We start from the raw sequence: 24,287 nt of genomic DNA, 5'->3' as shown, positions 1-24,287 counted from the left end.
TTGACTAACTCCCAGAGCTACTTGAGGACAACTTAAAGTGGCTCTTGCAAGCTGGCCAAATATCTTTTGTGTGGGAAAAAACTCCATCTGTAACGCAACTGTACAATCAGTACAATGCACAAATGAACTAGTAAAACATGTCAAATGTAGTGGGCTACACATTTCTTTCAATGTGTCGAATGCATTTTTAGTCAACATTTAGTAAAATATAAGTGGATGATTTGACCACACTGAGTAGCAGCAAATAGGCATCACAGATTGGGACCTAAATGTGAACAGAATAATGAAATCTCCATGCAAGTCTGTACTTTACTGTTGTGGTACCTTGTTCTTGATGGTATAAATGTATGGTATGTATGGTATAAATGTTCACCTGGTAGCAAATACGTCCTCCCACCCTTTTGAATCGGATAAAGTGCACTGAATGAGTTGCCTAGTTAATATTGTGTAAAAGCTGTCTGTTCATAGGCTCAGCCATAATGTGACCGCTACACTAAATACGGCAATGATGCAGGGCCCTAAAGCATACTTTATTTCCCCTTAGTGAAAACCTGGATGGGAGGAGGTAAAAGTTTAAAGTAAATTTTGGACACAATGTGAAAACAGGTGTTGTATGAAAGGTAAGAAGGTTAGCACTCCCCTTGACAAGGATGGAATTGGTCCTGGTGACCTGCAACACATATACGGTTAAGGCATTGCCACCTACTTCGTGGCATCTCTAACCATTTTTTTTTTTTCAGCATTTTTCTTAAGCAGTGGTGATCACTGTTGCCTCACAGCAGAAAGTCATGAGTTCGCAACCCGGCCTTTCTGTGTGGAGTTTGCATGTTCTCCCCATGCTTGCGTGGGTTTACTAGAAAATGGGTGGATGGATGGATGTGAAAACAGCAATATGCATGTAAGAAATGAGAAAATGGGACAAGAAGAGAAGACAGGGTAATGAAGTTGGTTAAATAAGAGAATATGGGCGAAAACTGTAGCAAGGAGAAGACTAAATGAAAGAAGGTACAAAGGAAAATGCCAAAGTCTACAGTTAATATTATACCTAGAATTTTGTAGAAAAGCTAAAAGAAACAAATTTCAAATGTAATCAATTGTATTCATCGTTATATTAATATTAGGCTGTACATATTCAGTGTTGCTTAGAAAGCATTAAAACTGGTAAGTAAAGACTGAAAATGTCCACAGGTCTGCTTTAAAGAGAATTAGTTGTAATAAAACCTGTGTTCCATATCAGTTCTCAGCTCAAATTATTTAGGAAAGTATCATCAGTAAAGTTCTACATTTGTACCTTTCATTTTTTCTATTCACAATGTGAACCCTGAAGGAAGAAAAAGATCTTACCTCTCTGTTTTGCGGTCTTAAATAGAAAGCAAATTTTGCTTGTCAGGAGTTTTGGGTATGTCTGTGTGTGAGTGTGTGTGTCTGGGAGTGTGTGAACGAGAGAAGAGATTTTTGCTTATCAGACAGGAAGTGGATCTCTTACAATAGCATTCTGACGTTTCCCTTTCTCTAATGTGGAAAACTGTTTAGATTCTTTTGCCAGATACCATTCACTCATGCGCATGCACACGTGCATGCACACACACACACATCACAGCAGCAGTACAGATAATATGCAGCTGCTGCACTGGAGACAGAATTACTCAGTCAGCTATATGTATTCACATTCTTAAGACAATCACTAATTCACACTAACACAAATGTGCAAACACAGATACACAAACATACACAATCCGACATGAGGCTGACACATGCAGTTTTATGCCGTTTTTAAATTAGTTTCATCACTACTCGGCTGTACTCTACTCGACTTGACTCTGTTTTGGTCATTTTCCATTACAGTTGAGTAATACTCCATCAATCCATCATAGCATGGCGGCGCCAAACTACCGTGATGCCAACAAGCACAGAAATATTCACACCTCCTCATATGACAACGGTGTTGTTTGGCGAGTAGCATTAGCCATTTGCCTTGCTAAAGATGATAAAAATGGAAAGACAAACAGTCGCTGTTGCAGGTTTTTAAAAATTCTTGTGTCGGACACGGTCGGATGTCGCACTTATGCTTCCTCTATTGATGTCTCCCTGGATAATCGGTGGCCCGCAGCGTGATGACGTCACATTTTAGTATCAGCTCAGCTCACTTGGAACCTCAGCCGAGGAGGTACTAAAAAAGTACCTTCTACCAGGTACAGTCTGAAGTTCCCCAATGGGAAACCCAAAAAACTGAGTCGAGTCAAGTCGAGTAAGTGCTAGTGGAAGATTTGGTATTCAGCTGATGCTTTAAATACACATATACACAAAAAAGAGGGAATTAACAGACAGGTAGAAAGACAGTAGGTTGTAGAGATAGCTGAAATAATGATGAGACAAAACAAAGTGAAAACAAAGCAAGAGGGGGCCTCAAGAAAGAGAAAACTGGCATAAGTAATGGGGGATTTTTTTAACATTCTCCACCGTACTTAACATAGAAACACGTAATGATGCTGTATGTTTATTTCACCAGTTTTAATTACTTCTTCTTTTTCTTCATTCAGAGCAGTACCTTTTTTGAAATGATTTGTTGTTGAATTTGTGAACAAAACATGGGGCCGTATTTTCTGAATCAATCCTAAATGACACCCAGATAGCATAAAGGAATGGGGTATGAGATGTTCAAGAGCAAAGTTTAGAGAAAAGTAACAAAGGTTAGACAGAAAGACTGATGGACAGAGGTAGGTAGGTAGACAGAGGGAGAACACCCAGGAAAGCATTGCTCTCATTCATATTTTCCATTCCAGTAAACTTGAATGATCCCATTGTAGGCCAGAGGCCAAAACATTTACAAACTTTCCATAGAATTTTGACTACAAACCTCTACAAATAAATGATATTATATAATTTCCTTATATTATTATAAACTGCTGAAATGATGGCTCAGCCGTCTGAATCAACAGGAAGAATTTACACAGAAAAGCTCCAGTTGAGTGGTATTACCCTTTACTGATGACAAAACATTTTTATGTGTACCTCAGTGGGGTCAACTATTGTCTGACTGATGAACAAACAGCTATCCTCTAATCCCAGTCAAGGTTTACACACACACGCACACACATACACACACACAGCAAAATCCCACTGTGTGTGTAAACAAACAGAGAATGAAAGGCAATACAGCAAGGGGAAGCGCACATATAAAAAGCTGCTGTTTTATTAATGAACCTGGAAACAGGTTTGGTATTCTCAAGATCTCTATGTGTGTGTGTGCGTGTGTGTGTGTGTGTGTGTGTGTTTGGCTTTGCACCCACACAGTAGAAACCAAGGCACACACATGGTCTCTAATAAATTCACCCTAATTCATTCTCTCTTTTCTCTGGGGACAAGCAGGCAGTTTGCCTGATCCAAGGAAGCTTCATGTTACCTTCACTAAATAATTGATGCCCCCCCCTTTCTGAGTTACACTCTTGCTCCCTTTCTCTCTGTTTGTATCTCTGTTTTTTTCCATTTGGTTCATTTTTGTCTTTATTTCCATTTCTCTCTTTTTGTGTTCTCTTTTCATACACACAACTACACACACACACCCACACACACATACACAGCTATAAAAATATTGGTAAACTTTAAGAGAATAACCACCACTTTGGGAGATGCAGGGGTTGTAAATTTATTGTTTAGACCTTTCTGAAAGCCAAGTCCCTTGTCTTCAGGTACCTGGTGTATGTTTGTGTTTGCGTATGTAAGAAGGATAGGGAGAGAGAAGAAAACTGAGAAGTGTAAGAGGTGTAGAGTGAGAGATCTTCACAGAGCCAGATGTCCCTCTCAAGAATTGAAACCACAAAAAAGAGTCTGCATGTAAATGCACAGGGTGTGAAAAACGACTTTGTGTGTATGCATGTGCTCCTGCTGTGTCTGTATTTCTGTGTGCGTATGTGCAGGGACCTTTTTCCCTGCACAACCACAGGGACCTGACCCCACTAACCAGGGGTTAAGTGCTCCTTTTCTTTTTCTTTACCATTCATCTCTCTCACTCTGACATGCTATTCCCATTCCTATATTTTGGACCATTGCATTTCTCCCTCTTTTCCTTCTCTTTACATTAGATGGGTCCCTAGTTGCAAAGAAGTAAAGGGGTGGCATGTTTGGTATATAGTCAGTCTATAGTCTAAGTGTATGTTTGTGCTTGATCAATCAGCTCTGTAAGTGATTCAAATATGTCCATGAATGAGCAGCTTATTTTTGTATACTAAAAGGATATAATCAAAGGTCATGCAGGTGCAGTCTAATGAATGATGAAGGAGCTTACGTTACACTTACATAGGGAATTTTATCATGTCTTAGTATTGTCTGGGACACAGTGGCAATTTTTTTTTCTTTTGTTAGCATTTTTATAGTCGACATGTTCTACTAATGAGAGAATAAAAATAGGATGCTAAAAGAACTGTGAGGATATAATGGTCTTTCGACATTTTTGTGCCAGTAAAATACAGCATACACACAATTATACAACTGTTATAGCAGGTAAAGAAAAACATCTATCCATCTTTCTATTGTGAACAGCTTCTCCAGGGTCAGCTCATGGCAGCAGGTTCAGCAGAGCAGTCCAGATGTTCTTCTCCACAGCGACATTTTCCAACTCCTCCTCGGGGAGTCAAATGTGTTCCCAGGGTAGATGAGATACTGTATATAATCTCTCTAGCATATTCTGGGCCTACTCAGTTGGGTTGTCCAAAGAAAACCTCCAAAGGAAGATAACCTAATCAGAATTCTGAATCACCTCAGATGGTTTAGGCTGATTGGAAGGAGCAGCTACTCTAGTCTAAGCTCACACAGGATGTCCAGCCACTTGTTTTTACAATCTCATTTTTTGGTAAGCAGGTCAGATAAATCAAAAATTAGAGTGAAAATTAGTTCTAGAAAATATTTTAATATCACTGTGACATGCCCATCTGCCACATTACTTATAAAAATCAACTGGATTATATTTTATTTTGTAGAGTCACATATGTGCTGTAACACGCATTAAAAGGAAATCCAAAGCAGAACTCTGTAGTTTACCGCTGCTTCTGTTTGTGTGTGTGTGTGCGTGCACATGTTTTTTGTGCTGGTTGGTTCTTTGCTGAGAGAGAGTCAAGAGTTCCTAATCCTTGTCATCAGAGACACATAAGTGCACACACAGACATGTTGAACACACACACACACACACACACACACACACGTTGTTATCAGCTTGCCCAGTGAACCATTATGATGTGATGCGTGTGTGTATGCACTGATGAGGGGATATCAGTCGTCCCATGACAGAGGTAATCCTGTTCAGTGGCAGGTCTGTATATTCCAACTGGTGCTTGTGTGTATTTGTGCATGTCTCTGTTTGTATCCCATAGCAGCAGGTCATAGAGCCCAAATCTACTGTGTGCCTGCCACTCTCTCTGTTAGTCTGGCTGTCTGTCTGCCAGTTTGTCTGCTCTATTTTCTGTGTCTCAGTGTGCCCACTTCTGCCCATACACACTAAAACTTTTAACTTTTTTTGACCATGTATCAGATTACCCCTATTTTGGTGAAAAAGCTGCTACTGATCCTAAAGAGTCACACAGTGTGTAACTGTAACACTAGAGACTGTAGTCTTGTGCCATTAGCTGACTAACCTTAACTACACTCAAACACAGGCTGCAGACAAGAAAATGTGCATATGTATCAATTATTAGACCAATCAAATAGATTGTTATAGGAGGTATTTACAAAGCCTGGTTTTGTAGGAATATTTATTGATTTTCCAGCACTGTAACAAAGCCAACTGCAAGCAACCTGTTGTGGTCCCTCCCTCAAAATCGTTGAACATATTACTAAATACATGTGGATGTGCTATTGAAACTCTGCTATACTTTGTTCCCAGAGCACTTATTGTTTCTACCTGAATCTCTGTGGTTCAGAATGTATTTGCACTATTAGGCAATGTAAACATTTACTGCTACCACTGTAAAGTACAGTAAAGATTTTCAATGATGCTATTATTAAAACATGCTTCACACCTGTACCACGAAGAACCAGCAGAGAAATGAACTTTCAATAACCCTTGAGATTAAAGTGTTACACTGGTCCTGATGGTCACTTGATGACCAGGATGCAGGAAAATTTGCCTTGATCTACGAAACCGCATCAGAGACACTGAACATCTGTTGACCAGATGAAAGGATATTCTTCAGGAAAGAAGAGAACTGACACGGTGTTAACTAACTTATCAGATACCCATAAATTCCTGAGGCAAATTCAGGAACTCTGGACTGCGTGGCAAAACGGTAATTACAAGCCACAGCTTAAAAGATTACATTGCACAAATTGTACGACAAATGTGTACTGCTCAGAATCAGTTATTTGTCATGAATGTTCAATTTTATATCTTTATTTTTGTAGTTGAGAAGCTTGTGTATCTTAACGGCTAGCTCTCTGATTCCCACTGCCTCATATTTACATCTCTCTAAATTCCTTTTCTATGAAGCCACGGCTAGGACCAGCTCCTTTGGGTCAAGCTGCAACTGCTTTTTCTAACTGCGCACAAGTTTTGATCTTTAATTTTAGCTTTAATTCTTATTTAGTTTACCAGTCAAGCCAGAGCTATTTTGCAAATTTAGCTGTCCAATATCAAAGTCAATATCAGCCATTCACTGGTCTGCATCCCTCGAGAGCTCAGAGGAACAGTCCTGGTACCTCCCTGTGATGACATGGTGGACAAACAAAGAATCACCTGGATGTCAGTTTACACATAGGTAGGACAAGCCACTAGATCATTGGGCACCGAGTATTGGCAAACAGTAGGCTTGAGTTATTCTCTTGTTCTCTGTCAAATGCTGGAGTTCTGTTGTTTGGTTCACGTTGGGCGTATGGGTCCCCACTGTCTAACCCGCTGTGTCCCTCAAAATTTACTTCTTCATAGTAAAATCCTGACCTTACTACAACCTTACTATTCAGAATTTAAAAAAACAAATCATTTTAACTGACGAGGCTCATCGGCTGCTTCACCCTCTGTCACATTACACCAGTAGTTATTGTGTTTATGAACTCCTGTCTAAACCACTAAATTACACAAATTTAGTTCTGCTCTCTTGCTTCTTTTGTTGTGAAAATGATAAAGTCATAGAATTCATCCATTAGACATTGACTATGTCAATATTGACTGATCATTGAAGCTGTATATCTAATTATAACGTGATTTGGTGGATCCACCGAGAAGAAATGGATCTGGTGCTCCTGAAGTAATCAAATAGTCATAAACTGAAAAAATCTCAAATTTAGGTTTGCTACACATTGCTGTGCTGTGTGTGTGTGCGTGTGTGTGTATGTGTGTGTGTGCACGGGTTTTTTGTGCTGGTTGAATCTTTGCTGAGAGACAAGAGTCCCTAATCTTTGCCAACAGAGACTTCTCAACACACACATAAGCGCACACACAGATATGTTGCACGCGCACACACAGACAAATAAAAATAAAGATTCAATGGTTGCCAAAAACACACACATGCATATTGATATTTGATGTGGTAAACATCAACTATGAAATATTTTTAGTTGTTCCACTTCCGTTTGTTTTTCTGAATCACTGAAAAAGGAGCTGGCCAATGAGGACACAGTCCTGTGACAGTCATTCAAAAGCAGGTGGCGAATGAAGACACAGTCCTGTAACAAATCTACAAGTTTCATGTTCCAAAATTATGAGCCTTTTACTGAGAAAGATGAGTGACCGACAGTAATTCTGAACCACTAAATTCTACAGTCCCTGCTTACTGCCCCTCTAGTCTTTACACCTTCATTATTACATTTTTGTATAAAATGAGAGATTACATTACAAACAAGGCCATTTCTACACTTAAATTGTTTTAATAAATGAGAACTTAAAAAAAAAAAAATGTTTTTGCAAAATGTGGCTATGATGCCATTTCATTGGCTTTGGATTCATCATCTTTAAGTGTATAATCATGTTATAGACTCAATTACTGACTGGGAGGCCTGGCCCCAGATGATCAGATGACAGAAACATGGCATGCATATACATTCTATCAGGCTTAGACAGAAAAACATGGTCTTATCATGCAAAAAGTTAAAATTTCTCTTTATCTTAATAATCTTTTTTAATTTTAAATCTATCCAGTTGTTTTTTCTTTAATGCAGTTTTGTTAGAAATTTAAATAGTTCTCCTGCAACCACTGAGAAACACTGACCAGCTGCCTAGTTAATATCTTGGAGGCCTGATGAGGATTTGATGATGTACTATGTATGAGTGTGTATGCTTAACTGTGTACTGACTCTTTGAGTGTCTTATGGGATCTCTTTGTCGGAAGACCAGTGTGGGGCTAATGGAACTGCTTTGTTGGTTTAAAGGAATTGCCATCCTCCTTTGCCAAAACTGACTCCTAATCTGCTTTAGTGGGACCAATAGGCTCACTTTCACACCACTGACAGTACCTACACACACAGTCAACTCTCATGATCTGCTAAAAACCACTTCAGATGCTAACCCTCTTGTGAAAACTGACTGAATGAAAAGCAAGAGGGAGAACCACACAAAGACAATAAAAGTGCCAGTGCCAGGCTACAGAAAAGGAAGAGTGGTATGAGGTGAAGAGACAAACAGAGGCGGGCAAAAGAATGAGATTCTACAGGGTTATCAGTGATTAACAGTTTCAACCTATAGAACGTTTGGTTGGACTTCAAAGAAAGAGTTGCTTTTGTTTCCAGGTCTTGAGTGTATTCCTGTTAGGAATGTAATGTTTATACTCACACACAAACACTCCATGTTTAACAGATAGAAACAGAGGGAAGCTTGGATTGAATCTGGTAGAGAAATTAAAATGAGGGTGAGAGTAATGTATTGGTGCTTTTGTTTTGATACTGCTAGTTTCTTGTTCATGTTCCCCTGCTTTATGTTTCTCATTGTTTGATTGTTTTCAACTGTGTTTGAATAGACTGATTCTTGTCTTTATACCTGGGTTTTCCCTGTGGTCAGATCCTAGTTTTTACAGTCTGTGTTACTTTCACTATTTGTCATCCTTTCCGATCTATGTTCTAGGTTACTACTTGCTGTATGTTGCTCACGCTCTAGGTTGGAGGTTTCTCATGTATGTATGGCCACTCTAGTTTTTTTTTTGGTTTATTTTGCTACCATCAATGTTACATTTTGTATTAAGGATTAGCTCACTAGTGCAGACAGACAAGATGACCCAAGTGCAGGGCGAGACTGAACACTGTTTATTTCAGTATAACACAAAGAACCAACTACAGTGTCCAGGAAAATCTGAGGAAAAACAAAAACCAAAACATACCCTGGGAGCAAAGTCCATACAGACACAGAAGCAGAACAAAGACGGAGGCAAAATATAGAAGTCCAAAATGGAAGCCAACAAAGGAACAACGAGGCAGACCACTAGAGAATCATGAAGAAAACATGAAGGTAAACTCAACAGGAAGAAACAGAGAATCTGGCAAGGATCAAAAGAAAAGTCCACATATACAGTATGTACATTAAAAAACTAATTAAACACAGGGACTACGAGAAATAAAGCAACAGAAAGCTAACTGATGGACCCAGAAAGTCATACCAAAGTACAAAACCTGAAGTTTATGAGACTACTGACAATATAACCCTGCATATTTTCATCCCACCTTTGCCTGCACCTGGGTCCAGCAAAAAAGCCCTGAAAAGCTTGCCATTTACATACCTAATGTTTTCACCTTGAAAAACAACACAATGGGGTAGACAGTAGACAATTTGAAGAATGACAACAACTATGCTTCAGAAGAAACAATTTTGCTGTGTATAAAGCTGTCACTTGTAGTAAATAAACATTCACCATTGTTGGACTCCTGCACTAATAAAAACTAAACTTTGTTTTTGCTTACTGTTCAGGCCTTTGTCATCAAGCAAAGATCTGCATAGCACATAGCGTGCATGCACATTGTAGTGGTGCCAAGAGGCAGCAGTACAAGTGGCTATCTGCAGTTGTTATTTGACATTTCATGAATCAGTCTGCATTGATTCTTTTCAAAGAATTGTCAAATTGGAGTTGAAATACATCCACTTGCTTGATCTGGTGTTGTTTCTGATGAGTAACACTCTATTCGCTACAGAGGTTTCTAATCTAACATTATCTCTGGCGAGGTATTTTAACAAAGTGGTGCTGTCAATTCAAGTCAGTGTAAGTCAAATCAATTCATTTCAAATCACTATTTGTATAGCGCCAAATCACAATACAGTCATCTCAAAACACTTTACAAAAACCCAACAAATCCCTTATGAGCAGCACTTCGCAGTGGAGAGGAAAAACTCCTGTATTTTACCGTTTCTGTTCTTTTCTCTTTCCTCTATCCACTCACCCCGATCGGCCAAGGCAGATGGCCACCCAAACTGAATCTGGTTCTATTGTGATTTGGCGCTATACAAATAAAATAAATTTAAACTGAGCTGAAATCATTGCACTGTTTTTATTTTCTGTCTTACTTTCTATCTTTTCTGTTCGTCCTTTGGCTGTGTGGAATAAAAATAAAGTCCTTTTCCCTCATAGTAAATTGTAGTGAATTTCCCCAGAACAGAATAGGGTGGGGGTGTGGTGGTTGCCATGGAGATGGTATGAATACCTTTTGAAAACTGCATTTAAATCTCAGTGAAAACGTACAGCCTTGTTTTGCAAGACTGGTCAGTTATCAGAACAATGTCTATGGCCAGTGTCAGTATAGCCTCTTAAGAATTACATGCCTTAACAGCAAAATTGCGATTGTAAAATAAACACTTCACACACTTAATTTAACACTGGCGATTTTGCTGTGTAACCTATACATGTACAAAGGGCAACTGCCAATACATTATTACATATCAGTAAAATGTTTCCAGCCAACATATTTTTTTCTGACAAAATATCTGACCCTCAAGCTATAGCTTAAATTTTATTTACTTAAAGATTTATTATATGCAGAGTCTAACAGCAAAAATTAAAAGCAATTCCCATCTCAATCTTAGAGTGCAGCTTAAAATGGGAGCAAACTCAAGTCTTCTGCATAAAAGTGCATTGCTGCTCATCTCCACCAAACCTACAATACCCAGCATCTAAACCAGCAAGGGTGAAAACGAGATATATAACCACATACCTGAGGTCCAGAAACCGACAGTCGCAGCTCCTGGAGGGCGGAATTCTGCTTCTCCGACCGATGGGGTCATCGGGGAAGGGAAGGCCTGTCTGACAACCCATGCATGAATTGCAGCTACATGCCTCGTGCACTGAGGTTAGCTAGGTTGACACTGCTGTCGTCAGCGAGTGGGGATGACCTTCCCCCCTCAGGGCGAGAGGCGTTAGCCCCACCTCGGCGGTCAAGACGCCTGGCTGAGCCCAAAGTTACAACAACTCCCCCTAGGAAGAGGGCAAAACTGTATGTGGGCTTTCCTCGAGGGTCAAGCGGCTGTCCACGGAATTAGCTGAGAAGAGATCTATGTTCTTAGCTCAACATCCTGGCCCTCCAACAGTGACAGCAGGTCTGTCCTCCTCGCCTATGCCTGGTTTGGAGCTGGAGGATGATGTTCTTTCGTTGGCAGCCTCAGCCTCCCAGTTTATGGAGGATGCTGAGGAGGCCTCTCGGGCTTCAGAAGCGAGTTCACTGTCCTCTGGTTGGAGTACACTGAGTGACACAAGTGGTAATTCTATGCAATGCCTAATGCGCACAGCCCTGGAGCAGTTGCAGATAGAAGACCCGGAGCAGGCTGACTCGGCTCCACCGAGCGCCTTCTTCAGGCGTGGATGGGCCCCTACGGCTTTTGTCGTTCCCTCTTCCAGGGACCACCTGAAGGAATTACATGCCTGCTGGAGGGACCCCGGAGCCCAGTCACGGCTGTCAGCCGATGGTCGAGTCCTGGCGTCCATGCACAATGCAGCAGAGGTGGGCTTGGCACACATGCTGCAGTTGAGCCAGCTATCGACTCCCTCATTGTGACACCTGAGGAGGCACTGCACCCAACTGTCCGGTGCCCACGACCCCAGTGTCGAGTCACGGATGACTTTCTGACAAGGGCCTATGATGCCAGTGCACGTGCTGGCCGTCTTGGCAATTCACTGGCGCACCTTATGTTTGCCTTATTGGCCTCTTATCAGGACAGCATTGCTGCTGCTTCTGCTACTGCGTTTAGTGATGCAGCATTGCAGGCTTTTGCCCTGTTGATGCGTGAGCTGGGTCGGATGATGTCATTCCTAGTCCAGACTTGCCGTCAGGTATGGCTGGCACAGTCGGCACTGGCAGTGCAGAGTCGCAAAATCCTCCGTAGTGTCCTTGTGGAACCTGGACAGTTGTTTGGTTCGGCTGCATCTGAGGTGCTGGAGTGAACCATTCAAGCTCGGGAGAACAGGCAGCAGCTTTCGGGCCTCAGTAGATCCTTGGCTCCTCCACCCACATTGAGAGTTCCGACGACAGCCCCCAAGACCCGGCTGCCGCCTAGAACTCATTCTGCCACGGCTCCTTACCAGCAACATTGGACGCAGCAGGCAGGGAGGGGCTTTCATGATCAAGCCCGTCCACCACTGGGCCCAGCGTCCTCCCCGTCGCCCGATGCCAGCCCCCTATTTCGAACCGGGTCAAAATGACTATCATCAGCGACCCGGCAAGAGCCCTGGTGCTGGACCAGGAGTTATCCACCCTCCTGGCCAAGGAGACCCTCTGTTGCAACCCAGAGGCTACTATTCCCCACTTCCTCATTCCAAAAAGGACTGGTGGAATTTCGCCCAATCACAGACTTACGAGGACTCAACAAGTACTTGAAAGTGTTACCATTCCATATGCTAACCACGGCAGAGGTATTGCAATCCATCGCCAGTGGGTAATGGTTCACATCTATAGACCTCAGGGACGGGTACTTTCAGGTCCTCATTGCACCACAGCACAGGCAGTTCCTCCGCTTTGCATACCAGGGAACTGGCAGTTCAGGGTGCTCCCATTCGGGCTGTCGCTTCAGACGGGGCAAGTCACTGCCCTACATAACATTCCTGCGTCTTCTGGGCAAACTGACCTCGATCTCACACGTTGTTCCTCTGGGCTTGCTGTCTCTGCGGCCCCTTCAGAGATGGCTGAACAGCTTCCACCTGGATGCCAAGCGTCACAGGAGTCGAAACCTCCGGGTATCGGGGCAATGTCTCCATTCCTTAGCTTCTTGGTGGAGCGAGACCTACATGTCCAGGGGTGTTCCTATGGGCACTGTGGTGTCCCGGAGGGAAATTGTGACTACAAATGCCTGCCCCACAGGATGGAGAGTTGTGTGGCATCACAGGGCAGCACAGGGGCAGTGGCCCGTAGGGGAACACACCAACCATATCAGTGTATTGGAGCTGCAGGCTGTCCATATGGCTCTCAAGCATTTTATGCCTTACCTGAGAGGAAGTCATGTACTTATACGGTCGGACAACATCTCGTCCATCTACCACACCAATCATCAGGGGGGCACCAGGTCTGCACGACTTCTGAAGGTGTCATGGACTTTTTAATGTGCGCAACCCCACGTCTGTCCATGCACGAGTGGACAACACCACAGTGGGAAGTCATGGTCTGGTGTCTCTTTTTATGAAGGGTGCCCGACGGTTGCACCCACTGACGGTCCCCGGCATGGGACCTGCCTCTGGTGCTGGAGGCTCTATGTAGGCCCCCTTTCGACCCTTTGTTACAGACAGGGCTGAAGTGGGTGTCACGTAAAACTGCGTTCTTGCTGGCCATTTTTTCAGCAACACGCGTCAGCGAGCTGTATGCCCTTTCAGTCAGTGATACTGAGATGGAGGGAAATTGGGCGTACATTGCGGCTACAGCTGCTGTGAGAGCGTCTGACCAGCTGACTTATGCTGTGATGGTCCTAAGATGGGCCACGCTCTTTCCAAGCAGCGCCTCTCCCATTGGACTGTTGATGTCATCTTTCATGCCTACAAGGCAGGCAACCACTCCCTGCCACAGAGCGTGACGGGTCACTCCACCAGTGGCGTCGCCACATCATGGTATACCTTGAGAGGTATACCCTTGGATGCTATATGTGCTGCTGCTTCATGGGCATCACCTGGCACATTTTCCAGGTTCTACAGGGTGAATGTTGTAACCCCTCAGCCACTGGATGTGGTCCTCAGGCCAGAGGCCTTGGGGTCTACTCCATGAGGTATACACTCAGGATTCCTTGTGACTTCACTGGTATGAGTCATTCAGTGCTTGTAGCACCGCCCTCTGGCGGTCAGGAAGGATGAAATAGAACGAGAGTTATGCATGTAACTGCGGTTCTATGAATCCTGAATAACCGCCAGAGCTCTCTTGTCCCTCAGAATCCTTGCCTTAGCGCGAGAAGGTTCTGAAAGAAAAGAGCCTCGGATGATGCCGGAATATATATCACCTATGGGGGTCATCCGGAGTCACAGGTGACTTTTTTTTTGGTGTAATTACTCGAACAGCTCACGCGTGAAGGGAACATTCAGTGCTTGCAGCACCACCCTCTGGCGGTCATTCAGGATTCATAGAACCGCAGTTACATTCGTAACTCTTGGTTTATCATGAACATGAACAAATTGGAATTTCTCTGATAAATAAGATTTAAACCAATCCTATGCTGTTCCTTTTTTTTCCAATTACATGTTCCAGTCTTTGTAAAAAGATGCTGTGGTCAGTGGTGTCAAATGCAACACTCAGCTCTAGCAATTACAGAGAAGAGTCCAGTAAGACAAATCAGAGAATTTTCCATTGGTAAATGCAGCTCATTCTTCATGAGCGTGTCAATTGTCACAGCAAGAGCAGATGCTGTGAGTTCAGAAAGCCATTGTAGGGACTTGTGAGCTAATTCAGTAGAGATATTCTGATCCCATGAGAATTTCTTTCTACACAGTTCCTGCAAGATTGTTTTTGTTTTTATGACAGGAGGTAAAAATCCCAAAGGATCATCAATAGAACTAACGCATGTCAAAAAGCTACCTCTTGTTGGTAACCTGCCCTTTGGATTTATTATTTTGAAAGAATTAGGTTCAGTGCACCAATTGACTGTAAGTACTCTTTCATCAGTGAGTGTCATGACTGAGATGTAAATCTTTTGACATCCTTTGTTTTGTTTCAGGAATGAATGCAATAACAGCTCTGTTATTGTGCATCCATCGCTGTGGGGCACATGCCTGCTTTTCATCTGATAGAGACAGGAGACAATCATTGACATAAATGTTGTTTAGTACTGGATTCACTGCAGAAGGTGCCATTGCATCTTTAGCATCTTAAGCTGTCTTGTTTAGGGCATAGTTAGCACAGTTGGGGGAAGATGTGGCCCCAGACAAGTGCTTAACATCTTATGTTGTTGTAATGGTTCATTCAAGTTCCCAGCAGACCACCAGAGAAAACACAGCAGCTCTATATTCTCTGGTGGTACTTTCAATCAGCTGATACATAGCCTCTATGTCTGATATTATGGCAATGTGATTATGTCTGAATAATGTAAATACTCCTTGACAAGTTTTTAATTCAGGTTTTCTACTCATTGAATGCTATAGTGCCTAACTTTTTTGGCTGTTTTAGAAACAAAGTCTGTGAACTAAATGTCTTCGCTTGACTGTCATGTTTTTGTTAATGGTTTGTATGGATCACGACCCCATCAACATAAGATCCCGGAAGTAGAGTATAGAGGTATACTAAAGTTTATTGGTAAGTACAGGTAATGAAACGTGGAGGTGAGTGATGACCAAAGGAGACGGATGCCAATCCAGATGAGGAGTATGTAGAAAGTGATTTCTTTGAGGGCCAGACACGGTACCGCCGAGTTGGTCCTCGGAGATGGGATGAAGTGTCCGTATAATGCCCGCAGAGCAATATCTGACGGAGTACTATCTCCTCTGTGGTCAGTCAGAGGTCCCGGTAGTTTCGAGGCTTGGGAAAAAAGAAAAACACAAGAGACTGGTTTTAATATTGAGAAACGGAACTAATAGATAGTAGACGCACCTGAGCCTCCTGAGGAGCGGAGATCACAGCATGTGCCTCCTAATCCCCTCGTTCCTCGATAGAGACAGGAGACCGAGCGTCTACGAATTGTCAGAAAATATTCCACTTAAGAGAAAGCGTCCCCCTCGTCGAATCACAATCCGCCTCGTGGGAAACAGCAGTACAAAAAACGCTAACTAGCTTCTCTGGAGCTGTATCCAAATGTCATTGATAGCAGTAATCAAACTGCCGTGAGCGGGGGATTCCTCTGATCCTTCCAGCTGTACAGAAACGCCAACTAGTTTCTCTTGAACAGTATCCAACAGTTAATGAGAGAGGTAACAAAGTAACTTGCCGTGAACTGGTGATTCCTCCGATCTCCAGATGTGCAGAAACGCCAACTAGCTTCTCTAGAACAGTATCCAAAAGTTAATGAGAGAAGTAACAAAGTAACTTGCCGTGAACTGGTGATTCCTCCGATCACTCCAGTGGCCTAGACTTCAGGACTCATACCGCTAAAGTGAAATCCGTCGCTTGAGAGTATGGTAGCAGACAACCCGGCAATTTGTGTCCACACAATCCCTGCTATTTAAGCATAGGTCCACAGGTGACACAAATCAGCAATCATGTAAACCTCAGTACATCTAGCCAAAACATTTCCCGTTGTCCCTTCAAAATAAAATCACGAAACCGGAAACCTAGTTTCCTGAATGTCACATTGACATTTCATGTTTTTCTTTACTAACTTTCTCAGAAAGGTCATTACTGGACTGTTGGAGTAGCAGTATTTCTACTGCATTTGATATGATTCACAGAAATGCTTTGGTATTACTTTCTTAACAGAGCTAGTGCTATTGGTTCTTTTAAGAAGACCAACAATTACCCAGCCTACGACCATTCAAACTGCATAAGGTCCTCCATTGTCACTGTGAACACATTCCCATGGTTCCATAGCCTTGTAAGCATTGGTTCCTAGGAGTCCTTAACCACTGTGTGGCAGCTCAATTCCATGCAGCATAGGTCAATTCTTTAAATCCTGTTCCATGGGAATATTCTTTTTCGATACCAGCAGGGTTCGCCAACATGGGGGAACACTGGTTCAGTTGTTCTGGGCCTAGGGTCAAGGGAGGGCCCAAAATGGCCCACTAACTTTTAAAAATCTGCTGGTATATTTTGTCCAAAATGAAAATTTATATAACAGCTTACTAGTTGTGAATCTCATAAAAGCTTGTTCATTTTATCTTTTATCAATTTTCATTTTACTCCATATAATGCTAAAAAAAAAGTTTGGTTCATCTACTGTAAGGTCAAAATTTTATACATTTAAATTGAAAAGATTGATGAAAAAATGTAAAGTTATGAAGAGCAATGAATATATTGCTTTATATATGATAGTTAGGTGTGTGGGTTTATGTTTGGTCCCAGTAATTTTTATTCCTACCTAAACTGACATAAAGTATGTTCCTTTCTAAGATTTCTAACCCAGGGGTGGACCGAAAACTGTATTTGGGCTGTAGTTCCAGATGTATTACCAATTTGAATAAAGTCCAACAAACTATATATCATTTGAAAGCAGGTCTGTCAAGTCTCACGATTCCAATGGTATAAAGCGATTTAGGATTGAATTATCACAGCGACTACAGTTTCCTCATGTTTAACTAGAGTTCAAATGCTGGACAAACACCACTTCTTACCTTTGCTGATGTGTACAAATCCAAACATGCACTGACACAGCAACTGTTGCATATCATTTTTTTCATTAGAATACAGGGAACATAGCACATCCATGTTTTTCGTCCAAATGGGTAGTAAATCCATAAAACCATCATCCTCCTCATGAAAGGTTTTAATCCGGTTCGTTTTACGATTGATTTTGGCGTTTATTCACTACAACTACACATAACAAACTTCTGTGAAGCACGAGCCCTCAATCAAACTTGTTTATTACATTTAACAGTGTAAGTAAGTACAAAAACCAATGGGAGTCATGACTCAGAGCAAACCCAGTCAGGGAGAGAGAACATCTTCTAATGACAGTAAAATCAGTGAGTCGCATTGTTTGTCAATGATGACTGACGTATGTTGTAGCCAATGAAAAGCCCTTTCCAACGATGTGTCATACTGTATTGTGGGCGAAGGGGATGGGGGATTTAACCCTCTGGGGTCTGAGGAGGTTTTGGGGGCCTGGACAAATTTTGACATGTCCTCACATTTGTGCTTTTTTCAGTGTCTTTTGAACATATTAATGTCTAAAGTCTAATAACACTGTAATCAGCACAAAATTGTCTACAATAATATGTGAGCAGCAAGTTTATACATGATTGTGTTTTTGAGAAAAAAGTGTTTATGCATGGTTAGTGAAAAACTACAATTTTTTACTCACTGAAATAAGACCATAAAACACAAACAGAACATTGGTTCACAAGACTTTGGAGACCAGCATGTTGTAGGCTAAAGTGTTTACTTCAGAGTGCTGTGAATGTCATCTTGTTCACACATTCACAGTAAACAATACACTGATTTAAATTTTCTAAGACACTTTTTGTCCAGAGAGGCCATATGCAAGAGGGTGTGTCTGAGGATGAATAGTCATGTGATTTACCTGAGAACACAAAAGACGCACTGACCGACCAGACAAAGGCGCGCATAATGAGCCTTTCAGTCAATGTAGATGGGACGGATTAGTGCTGTACAATACAACACAATGAGGAGCCAAACGATCCTCATTTGAGTTAAAATCAGTGTTTTACTCTGAGGACAAACTAAACTATTTGTCTCTGTGTGGAATACAAGAAGCGCTTCTTCACGCCCGTGACGCCTGAGATTATTTACATGTGAACAGTGGACAGTGTACAAGGTGGGACCGCATTACCTGTAATGAGGTGAGACAGGAAAAAACGGACTTCTCCTTACGTTCATATGGATTAAATAAAAAGTGATGATTTGTTTTCGACTTGAATTGTTTCACTTAAAAGAAAACATTTCAAGCTTTCTAGCCATATAATTCTTATTTTTATGAGCCAAGTATTCGCTGAGATTGTGGTTGTTTTATTTACACCTCTGTGAAGAGAAATGGCAGAGACAGAAAAGGCCGAGAGCGCACCCTGTCGGCTTTCTTTATTTAAAAAAAGCACAACGTTTTGTTGTTATTATGATGGTATACCACTAAAACTAGACCCTTTACAGATTTGAATGATATACTTCTTTTATCTGTACGATCAGAATTGACGGAGTAATTTAAGTTTCTTTCGGCCTTAACAGGAAAAGATGCGTCAAAACGCGCCGACGTGTGCGTCGACCCCAGAGGGTTAATAGTGATGTCATTAAGGCCCCTAAAGTCTAAGCAGGGTCTTAACCCCCTGTCCTTTTTGTCCACAAAAAAGAAGCCCACCTCTGCTGGGGACCGGGAAGGTCTAATAATCCCTGAGGCTAAGGACTCCTGGACGTACTTCTCCGTGACCTCCTTCTCCATCCGAGACAGGGGATACAGACGACCCCTGGGAGGGACCGTCCCAGGGTAGAGGTCAATGGCACAGTCATAAGGTCTATGGGGAGGAAGAGACATTGCCCTGTACTTATTGGACACCTCTTGTAAGTCATGATAACATTCCGGAACCAGGGACAAATCAGGCTTATACATGGTTTGTGGCTGAGCCGGTTCAGCCGTGACTGCATTGTGTAAACAGGTGCTAAGGCAGGATGGGCTCCAATTGAGTATCTTCCCCGAGTTCCAGTCAATATAGGGGTTTTGTCTCTGAAGCCACTTTATTCCCAGTACCACCGCGGGACTGGGCGTGTCGGCCCGCAGCCTTACTGTACCGTCTCCCTGACAACGCTGGGCACGCAGCAGGTGCAACTACGGGTGGAGTCATATTTCATATTTTACAGCATGAAATAATAAACTGGAAAGCTTTTCCTTTAAATGACACCAAGGTCATCAATATAACCCTTAAAATGTAAAGACAACAGCTAGTTTAATTTGGGTATGCATTGTTCGGCCGTGTGCAAAAACAGGGGCAGGATAGCTAACAGGTAGTTTGTTATGAATTTCCCATGTCTATAGGATTAAATTTTGGTGGTAGGGCTAACATTTTAGCGTTAGTACAGTGAGAGCCAAGAGCTCTTCTTCTGCTGTAAAAGGAACATGCACTGTGAGGAATGCTTGCCAAGACAAAACTGTATTTTCCAGCCCAGTAGCTCCACACCTCTAACGAATGCTGTCTAATTAGAAAGGAAACATTTCTTTGACTGCACTTAACATGTTGCTCATGTTCATCCTTGATGAAGTGAAGCATGGACGTTTCTTGGAACAGTGTTCACGTGAAACTCTTTTCTTGCAGTCTTTGCTCCAATATCCCTGGAACTCTAACCTTTATTTGTGGGGCTGCTATCTAATTTTGCAGCATTCAGCTAGTGTGTGATGGTTCTCACAATACATCCATGGGTTGTGGAAGACAGTACTTGCTTGGCAAGAGGAATTCTTACTGTTTTCTGACAACCTTTTATGTAGAACTGGTGCAACACTTATATGTGTGAATATGTGTTTTCATTTAGTCTGGAAGTTCTGTTAATTTCCTTGTTTAAACAGGGGTGCCCTTTTCCTCAGCATTAAGTCCCCAAAAAGACGATCCAAGGCTATTCTGGCTTGCCTATTTATGAATCTCACAAGACCTGTGCACCTTCCCCACCTTCCACTTTTCTTTTTTCATCTTGTCATTTCTTTTATCTTATATGGTGACTTGGAGGCAATGAGTCTAAGGGTAGTTGGAGGCCACATTTATCCAAGGTCGTTTATTTCTTGTGTTGCGTTACTGCACCAGTGAGAAACAGGGAGAAAGAGTGAAGCGCTTTAGCATCATCCGATTTAATATGTGGCTGGTTAAAGGCTTTGTCAGTAAGGGCTTTTGCAATTTTTAGTTTAGGTTTTAGTTAATCTCTGTAATGATATAGCAACAGCCTCCTTGATTCTAGGTAGCCTTCCTCAGGGCCCATGTGCTTACAACTTCTGACCAACTCTTTAGGCACACCTCTGTAAGCTCTTTGAGGTAATAAAATCTGTAACTCTAACTATCAGCTTTGCCATGGATCGCATGTTCAAATTCCCTTTTGAAAGACTTAAACTCTAGCACAGCATCTATTGTTTGACACTTCTGTGATGTAATTTTGTTTTTGGATTACTTCACACAGATTCATGCCACATACATTAGCTTACCCAGTGCTGATTTTCCTTCTGTTTGATAATTCATTTGGTCAGGGTATTCATGAGTAGCACAATAATCATCTTTACCTACTGAATGTTGATAATTCAACTGAAGATTGTCTGCTAAATTTGGTTTAAGATGAGTGCTTGTGTCACTTTTACATTGTTCATATTTTTTAGCTGTAGAAACAGCTAAGGCAATCTCAATATCCAGCTGTTCTCTTTTGACCTTCAACTTACATTCCTCCATATCCAACACCCTTTTCTGCTTCAGAGAGGCTGTAGCATGTTCTGCTTGTTCCTGTAACCATGATGATGATGATGAAACTCTGTGAATGGCTGCTTACCATGCTTCCTCCAAAACAGAAGCCAAACTTCCTCTCTGCCGACACTCTAGTAATAGATGCACTGCCATGTGGCCTCACATCTTCTTCACTCTGTTGCCTTGCAGCAGTTTTTCAACTTTAGACATGAATTTGCTGAAGTGCTCTGCTTTTCATCATCAGGCAGCAGCAGAACATCATCATTTGCTTGCATGAAGTAATCTATGAGATCATGCAACCCTGTCTGATTGTTTTTATTAGTCATCAAGCCACTAATCTTATTAGTTTTTGAGGTTACCTCACACAACCTGGTTCTTCTTACACTTATTTGCCTGCTTAGTATCTCTTTCAGGCCCTTCTTAATTTATTTCAGTGCCTTCTTGTTATCAATGCTGCCATCACATCTCAGAGCCCTGGTTCTGGTGCCATGCTAGGTGTAGTCCACCATGCTGAATCTTTTTCAATCACACAACATTCAATACATATTCTAGACAGAAATGGTCTATGACACAAAGTGTAGCAAACTTTCAACATGAATGTCATCTTCTTGAGACCAAAATAGCTTGTTGCACATCCTAGCTTTATGTGAAGCGATGATGTGACTACGTTAAAACTACATAGAATTAGCATCACTTTATGCATCTACTACATCATGTTGCAGCATAATAATGTCCATTCTCTCCAAGTTATATTATCTGATTCTTATTGTTTTGTATCTCACAAATTACTTCTCTGTTGGGGCAGTGTCTTAGTGGTCAGCACTGATGGCCTCACAGCAGGAAGGACTTGGGTTCGCAAACCGTCAGGGACCTTTCTGTGTGGAGTTTGCATGCTCTCCCTGTGCTTGCGTGGGTTTACTCCAGGTACTCCAGTTCCCTCCCACAGTCCAAAAACATGCATGTTAGGTTGATTGGTGACTCTAACTTGCCCATATGAGTGAGTGTGTGAGGTTGTTCGTCTCCATGTGGCCCTGCACTGTGTACCCTCCCTTTCACCCATATAGAGCTGGGATAGGCTCCAGCAGATCCCTGTGACCCTGGTTAGCTATAAGTGGGTATAGATAATGGATGGATGGAATTATCTGTTGTCTTACACAGTCTTCATATGATTCCATTGTGATTTGTCATCTTTCTCTTGAGTGAGTGTTTTTACTTACTGTAGTGGCTATGTCCAGTTCTTATTGAATGTCTTGGTCTCACATTCTTTCTAATTATGATCACATATCAAGAACGGAGAGTAGACTGTGTTTACGCATTGAGCTGGAACAGTAACTATTTATTTATAACCATTTATTAAACACCAGATAAACCTTCTTCTTCCTGTTTCTTTGACATCAGTATGGAAGCTTCATAGGATCACTAAAACAAAAACATTAACTCTTCATAACTTCATAACTCCATATTATTTCTCTTACACAATCAAAACTTGTAATTACATTATATAAAATGAGACAATTTCCAACATATTTACCTCATCTCAGCAGGAGGCCTTTTCAGACCATTTGTTTGAAGAGTTGTACTGAATTTATGTTGAAGGATGTAAGGCACATGTCATTTGTGATTCTAATTCATATAGTTTAAGCTTCATTTTGTGCTGACAAAACAAAGATACAGAGCACTTTTTATCCAGTCAAAACTAGATCATCTGTGGAGCCTTGGGGAAATGTCATATCATCACCTTGACACAGAAAGAGTTTCACTTTCTCTTTATTGCAGTCCAGTCATCCCCACTTGCAACAAGTGGATGAGCTTTGCTTGTTGTTCAGATCCACATACTGTATAAAAACAGCACTGACACACACACACAGATTCATATTGGCCTCTGCATACCCACACTTACACACAGCAATAAAATTCTTCATCAAAGTACAAAAGTGGAGCAAGAGAGGGAGATGGAGAGCAAAAAAGGAAGAGGGCTGAGATCTGACAGGAGAGAACAATAGCTGTAAGTCTTGACAAACACTTAGCCAAGGCCTTTAGACTAACACTTTGGAGCAGACGTGTCTGCCTGCATACCAATAGCCACACTGTCACTCCCCATCTAACTCACTGGCTTTTGATGTTCTATTCACAGAGATAGAGAGAAGGGAGGTGAAGGAGGGGATAGAGGTAGAGTTAGTGTAGTGAAAGAGATAAGGGGACTGCAAAGGACAAAAAAGAAAGGAAAGAAGGAAGTAATGAAGTTGGTTGAATGTGAGAACGGAGTGAGACATTTAATTTCTTAAGCAAATTGAAGTTTGTCTATGTGAATGTGTTTTTTTTAAAGAATATGTGTGTGTGTGTGTGTGTGTGTGTGTGTGTGTGTGTGTGTGTGTGTGTGTTTCTCCTTGCAAGCACTGGCCTGGCTCTGTATTAATTAAGTGTGTGTGTTGCGTTGTGATTGCAGTTTATCTCATTTTTTTGAAATACTGTAAGCCTTTACAAAACACTTAGCCAAGTGTTAGGCTAAGCTAGCACGGTTGTCTTACCTTTTCCTTTAGTTTTGCTTAGTGCCTCTGCATCCATGTCTATTTCCAATAATATCCAAATCACAGCAGTAAAAATAAATGACAAAAGAGGAGAAAGAAGGGAAGGGCTCAGGAGGAGCAGGAGGATGCAGAATTGATCCCAGTACAAAACATCACAGTACATAATTTTCAATTGTTTTTCCAGCTCTCTCTTGAAATGCTGACACTGCAGCAGGAGGATAATGATATATATGTAACCTCAGAAATCACAGTGAAGAGACAGGTCTGTAAGTGTATGTTAGAGCTTTAGTCTTCAAACTACTTTTTTCACTGTTTACGACCGTGTTGGGAGATGGCGTGCAGATCCCTATTGTTTACATAAGGGATCAGC

At 41.8% G+C, this 24,287-nt stretch overlaps 1 non-coding gene across 1 annotated transcript; it reads left to right on the top strand.

Annotated features, from left to right (window-relative positions):
- Positions 1-606: 606 nt before the first annotated feature.
- LOC113122861 (U6atac minor spliceosomal RNA) lies at positions 607-734 on the top strand. Its single transcript, XR_003294911.1, has one exon. It is a non-coding gene; the product is annotated as a U6atac minor spliceosomal RNA (small nuclear RNA).
- Positions 735-24,287: the final 23,553 nt, after the last annotated feature.

This window comes from Mastacembelus armatus, chromosome 3 (assembly GCF_900324485.2).
Source record: "Mastacembelus armatus chromosome 3, fMasArm1.2, whole genome shotgun sequence".
Taxonomy (NCBI): Eukaryota; Metazoa; Chordata; class Actinopteri; order Synbranchiformes; family Mastacembelidae; genus Mastacembelus; species Mastacembelus armatus.
Note: the sequence above shows the minus strand (reverse complement) of the source record. Positions and strands in the feature narration are given on the sequence as shown.